The sequence below is a fragment of the Aythya ferina genome, assembly GCF_964211825.1.
Source record: "Aythya ferina genome assembly, chromosome: 26".
Lineage (NCBI taxonomy): Eukaryota > Metazoa > Chordata > Aves > Anseriformes > Anatidae > Aythya > Aythya ferina.
Window position 1 is genome coordinate 3,915,407 of NC_140324.1, and position 6,264 is coordinate 3,921,670.

Sequence of the window (6,264 nt, forward strand, 5' to 3'; positions counted from 1 at the left end):
ACGGCTAGAGGGGGAAATTGGGAAGTGGAAAAAGCAATGAACAGAAAGCAATGAACTTCCACCACTTCTATGGTCGTGAAGACACTGATTTTGGCTCGCTTGCTTCTAGGGGATTTCAGTTGTGCAGTAATAAGACCTAGGTTATTACATGTTTCTTATTTCTTCCAACTTTCCTTCTGCCTTGCCGAAGATGAACAGCAGATCCTCCACTGTTACATTAAGGTGGCTTTAAAAATATAATAAATTAGCTATACAAACCTTTGTAGTCTAAGACATAAAGCAACCTCTAACTGCTCAGGATTAAGGAGCCAGTTGTCTTAAATCAGCTGGTTATTTTAAACACTTCTCTGTTAGCTGTCAGGGCTGTATGCCTGGGAACATCTGGCAGGGAGGGAGTGAAGAGCATCTTGGGGCAGTGCTCTCTTCCACTGGCACATCTGTATCTGGAAGGAAACATCTGTTTGACTTGGAGGTGTGATGATAAGCTGTGGTAGTTCTGGATGTGGGCAAACACCTGTCAAAGGAAACTTCTCCCCTATCCATTCAGCTTGTGTTTGTGAGCAGGGGTGCATGCTGTAATGGAGCAGCTTATACCTTTCGGCCTTTGGCTAGATGTGAGTTGTTTTTCACCCACTTTAAATTTAAACAGCTCCTCATTCAAACTCAGGCTTGCACAGGACTAATGGTGTGTATGACGGGTGGGAGCATGTCCCCCTAGCTGCATTGCTTGGAGGGTGTTTGGGACCTGCACCGGGCTGTGAGCAGGCAAATACAGTGACCCACCACAAGTCAGGCTGGTCTATTTTGGGTTTTCTATCCGTTAGCAGCTGTTCTATTCTCTCAAGGTAGAGCAGCTCTGACCCAGTGATAGCATATGTAACCCCAAATAAATTGTGCACAGTTTGCTCGTGCTTTCAGCTGCCCTGACATCACATCGGGGGATTTGTGTTAGACTTCAGCTCCAGACTCTGCTCTCAGTCTGGGCCGGAGGTAAAGAGGAGCTGGGACTCCCAGTTGTCTCTCCAGCAGCTTGCTCTGGCAAGGGGAGATGATTCTGGCTCACAGAGCATGGAGATAGGCTGCGAGAACTGGCCTGAGAGGCTCTGGGGTATCTCAGAGGATTTCTAGGTTTGATAAGAGAACATATGCTAACTGCCTGGCTCTTCGGGGTAAGAGAAAAACAAGGGAGGCTTAGCTGGTCATAAAAATGCAAGCTGAAGATGCGCAAGCAGCCAGGTGTGCACATGAGGGTTTGTTTTGTTTTGTTTGTTTGTTTGTTTAATGGATTATTTTTTTTCGATGCTAAAGTATCACACTTTGCAGTAAGATTTGCTGTGGTTTAATTTTACTGGGCATGAGCTCCCGGGAGGACACACAGTAAGCAACTGCAACCCAGATGGGCCCATTGGTTCAAGGCAGAGGTTTTTAACAGGCAGGGATACCCAGCTCAGCAGAGACTTTGCCAGGGTAGAGCTGGAGAGGGACCTGCCTGCAGCCGGGAAGAAATGGGAAAGGTTTCTGCTGTTTTATTTTCCCACGTCGGTTCTCTCTGTTTTAAAGATGCAAGGTGAAGCCAGTGGCAGGCAGGCTTAAACTGACGCCAAAACATCTGTGCAGAGGTGTGCAGAGATTTAACTGTCTTGGTATTCGACTGATTTAGCTGCTGCAACTTCAGACCGTTAATGAGCCCCTGGGGAAGGAGCCAGGGGGGCCTGGAGAGGCCACGGTACCAACCCTAATGTGGCCACGACAGCTGAGCTCTCACCCGCTGCAACAGGCAGGGGCAAGGCCGTGCCTGTGCCCTGCTCAGCTCCTCGTTTTCCTTTTTTATGTGTGCTTAGAGTGATTGCTTTGCTCTATGAAGACCAGTGCTTCCTCGGAGCCCTCGTGGCTGCAGGCTCTGCGTGCATCTCGTGTCGCCAGCGCTGACCCCGCCAGCCCCTCCTCGCGTGCTGCGAGCCAGCGTTTGCAATCTGCGAGCATCGCCTTCATTAGCAGAGGTCCATCTCCTCCCCTTTACCGTTTCACCCGCTGCTGTTGATTAAGTTTCTTTTTGCAGCTCTTCCAGGAAGCCAGGGGCCTGTTGTTTTGGAGATAGCCTTAATTTGTTTACTTGTGCATATGTTCTGTCTTGTACAACGATGCTTCGCAGCTGGTCTCGAGCAGCCTACGGCACAGGAGAAGCAGCAGGTTAAGTTGAAACCAAAGGAAGTCACTGAAAGCTGGCCTGACATGCTAATCCAAGTATAGGCACCCTCGGATTGATGTGGTAAAATATGTTGCCATATTGTTTTAGATAGCAGCTCTGCATTTATTGCTGGTTTCCATCACAATATAGGCACAATAACGGTTTGCTTGTGCAGAGCATCAGTTAAGCATAAAGATTTAAAGATGGAAACATTTACGGTTTTACTATGCAAATGCTCTAAAGCAGAGAGTCGGGGGTTAGGCTTGAGAAGTTCCTGCTGCACAGCATTTTCAGTCATGCTTTCAGGAGCCAGACACCTGCAAAAAAATGCCTGATTTCAGAGGCGTTGTCAGTCTGGGGTGTTTAGGAGCTTGTGCTCCAATGAAGCCCTGCTGATGCATCACTGAGGTACCTCTTCCCTGCTTGCACTGTGTGTGAGGCTCCTGCACCATACCCTGTTGGAGGCCTGGCGTGCTCTTGACTCATGAGGGAGACATCAGTGTTGGTGCAGCAAAGGGATTCAGCCCCTGCAACAGGTCGTGAGAGATGGAGGATGGCAAATCCCTCTGCACTGCTTTCCTGCCCTATATCACGCAGAATCTGGCCCTATTGGAGAAAAGAAAATCATTTGGATATTTTACTGCTACTGTAAAGCTGCCGTTTCTTCCCCCTACCCACCCTTCAGAAAAAATAAATAAATAAAATAATAAAAATCATGTTTAATTTGCCAGCTTGCAAATGGCTCCTAAATAACACAGTTGTCTTTGGCTCAATTGATCAAAGGGCTCTGCCCACGAGAACAGCAATACTTTGCCGTCTTGGATTAGCTTTGTTTCGGAGGAATTGGATGTGTTTTTGTTGTTTTTAAATGATTCTCTTTTCAGGTTGAGGCTGAGCCAGATAAGTGAATGCATAGAATCAATATTTCGCAGAACTGATAGAAAATTAGCCAGGTTTAATAAACTTCATGCATGGCTTCCTATTGTAGCTGTATATCAAAGGGAAAATAAATATATTGACTGGATCTGCTTACAATAGCAGCTGTAAGTCACTCTGTGAAATAAGCCAATTGCTCAAATGGTTATGTGAGGCCATGCTGATTAGGGTAGAAAGGGATCATGCTAAGGACACCTGGGTCCTGTTCTCGCTAATTTGTTACATGACCTTGAAACTCAGGCCAAAATGCCAGGTATGTCTCTGAAGCTTGTTTTGCCTCATGACTTCTGGAGCTTTCTTTGAGATGCTGAAGGTTTGGTCTTTGGAAGCTCCGTGTTCTGCTTGCTTCTCCCTGTACAAGGTGAAGGTGGTGGGACTTGGTGGCACTGCATTCCTCCAAGGCAGCTCCTGTTGGTATTCCCATTTTCATTGTGCTTTACTTTCTTGGTAGCTCCCTTGCACATTTCCCATTTGGGGGACTGCAGCTGATAAGTGCTCAGGGACCCACTGCAGAAAAGCAGCAGTGAGGTAGGACTAGGTGAGGCTCAAATCTCAGGTGACCTGATTTTTTCATCTCCAGCTAAATACGCTATTTTCTGGGATTCAGGTAGAAACAGTAACCATTTGCCTCTTGCAGATTTTCTCATGATGTTCCCTGTAATCCAGGCCTCCCTGCAGTAAATGAACTGAAGGCATATGGAGCATCCAAACTCACTTGCATTCATCTTCATTTGCCCTGGCTGTAACGGACAGTGGCCACACAACTGTCCTTTGGAAATTGCTAATGCGAGACCGTAACTGCTGCTCCATTGCTCCTCCATCTCTTTGCAGCGGAGAAACAGTTGCACGTAATTGTACATGGTTTGAACACGCTGCACTTAATCCTGCGTGCAGCTGCCTACAAGGGCATCTGGCACGCTAAGGGCTGACAGCGGGGCATGCCGGGCAGCACTGCTGATGGAGCCAGACAGCATCACGGGGAAGGACGGGACACCCAGCCCGCTGCTGCTGCAATCCCCAGGGTACGTTTGGTACCAGGGGGTGCAGGAGGAGATGTGTTGGGGTTTAGGTGCTGCTGACCAAGGTGACATGAGGCATGAGGTTGTCTTTGTCCCTCAGTGCTAGGGTGAAAGTGTCCACCCCTGGGCATGAAAGGGCATCTGCAGGACTGAAGCTTTCTGTTTATACCTGGGATTGCTGGGGAAAAGGGGTGACTGAGTCTGCTGGGATCTTGATGTAGGTAAAACTGTGGGGAGAACCAGGACCACAAATTTTATTTTATTTTTTTTAATCTGCAGTTTGCAGTGCACATAGCAGCACTGTAAAAAAAAAAAAAAAAAAAAAAAAAAAAAGTGATGAGAGCAGATCCATGGCTGGCGTAAGTCAGCACAGCTCCCCAAACTTCGGTGGAGCAAACCGAGGTAGTGCTGGTGGAGGATCCTACCCCTGTTATTTCGGTTACCGAGCCATCGCTGTTTCTGCAGCTTGTTGAATGGAAATGGCTCCTCCTTCCCTGTAACGAGGTGCAAGCTGGAACAGTTTTCCAGCCACGCATCTGCAAAGGGAAAATAAATGGGGAGGATGAGCAAGTCATGGGTGGGTGTTCCTGGTGGGGCTGTTAAGCATATAACATAATTTATTGCTTAAGTAACCTTGAAACAGCATCCGTGGCGATGGAGCCCCGCTACATTGGCACTGCGGTGGGCAGGGAAGGAGAAGGGCTCTGTGAGCAGGATGCAGTTAAGCATGCACCTGCCGTCATTCATCATCCAGTTAACCCCAAAGCTAAACTTTGCTTCAAAATCCGTATTTTCCTCTCCTTCCTCTCCCTCTCTGCACCTGCCTGCTGCCACCAGCCGTCAGCTGCCCCGCTTTGGCTGCGGAGCAGCAGAAGGAGCTGGGATTTGCTCATGTGCCCACCGGTGATGTGTGTGCGGAAAGCGTGATCAGACCGGTGAGTGCACAGAGCAGAAAGGTTTCTGTTGACGAACGCAAGGGAAGAGCGCCGTAGCCAGCACCAGAAATGTGTTTGTGAACCACAGATGCGTCCACATGTGCGAGCGATGACAGGGAGAGCGCAGCATGGAGCAGACGGGTGTGTGGGCACGCACATCTGCGTCAGGGGCAGTGCAACGCACAAAATGTGTGTGCAAAGACTCAGGCAGAGCCAGAAGGGCGATAGGAGCAGTGTCTGGATGAGCAGAGCCTGGTAGGGGGTATAAAATTCAAGGAGTGGGAGGGTGGGTGCATGCAGGCAGTGTGGGACAGGGGCCGGGGTGTTCAGCACCACCAAACCCCGCTGCAGCTGGTGACTGCTGGGCCAAAGGAGGCTCCCATCGCCTTACTGTGAAAATAGCTGCTTGCAGATCTGCATTTGAGGCGAATCTTGTGTTTACACCACAGGAATGAGCGTGGGGTTTGCTTTTTCTTTCTTTTCCCTTTCCCCTTTTTTTTTTTTTTTTTTTTTTTTTAATCTCCCTGACTCTGCAATTCCCAGCTGCAGGAATGCTGACGGGCAGATGAAAGGCTCACTGCTGGGACTTCTCCAGCTCGGCTTCACAGTCCCAACGCGTGTCTGAGCTGCTGCGCCCTGTCTGCGAAGCCTGTCCTCTGTCTTGTCTTGCTAGATGTTTTCTCTAGTTGCTGCTGTAGTATTCAAGATCATAACAAAGCCTCTGAAACGCTGGAATTTCCCTTCTCTCTTTAATGAAGATCAAGGGGAAAGTTATGTCCCTGCATGTAGGATAATAAGCAGCACAAGCTTACTCTGTCTGCACAGTGTGGGGAAGTTAGCTGTTATCTCTGTTTTTCTAACGGAAACGTGTGAGCCGACAGTGTCAAGAGAAAAGGATTTATCTGGGTGGAAAATGGGGTGATGCAGTCCGTGAGAGCAGCTAGAGCTGGTTTAGCAGTTTCTGGCGTGGGCTCCAACAGAAAATGCTGGATTAGTTTTAACCGACGCTGTTGAGGAGTCAAAGTCTTCCTATTGTTTTCTGCAGTTTTCCCAGTTTGAAAACCCTTTAATCCAGGAGAAGAAAAAATAGTTATAAATTCCCACACTGACACATTTCACGACCTAAAGTGTCCTTTTAGGTCTGGTGTTGTGTTTTATTTGGCTAATTAAATGGTAAACCCTTTTG

The 6,264-nt window shown here is 48.3% G+C and overlaps 1 long non-coding RNA gene across 1 annotated transcript; it reads left to right on the forward strand.

Moving 5' to 3' along the window:
- The first annotated feature begins 3,383 nt into the window (after positions 1–3,383).
- LOC311424190 lies at positions 3,384–3,937 on the forward strand. Its single transcript, XR_014686008.1, has 3 exons — positions 3,384–3,485; positions 3,576–3,662; positions 3,762–3,937. It is a non-coding gene; the product is annotated as an uncharacterized lncRNA (long non-coding RNA).
- Positions 3,938–6,264: the final 2,327 nt, after the last annotated feature.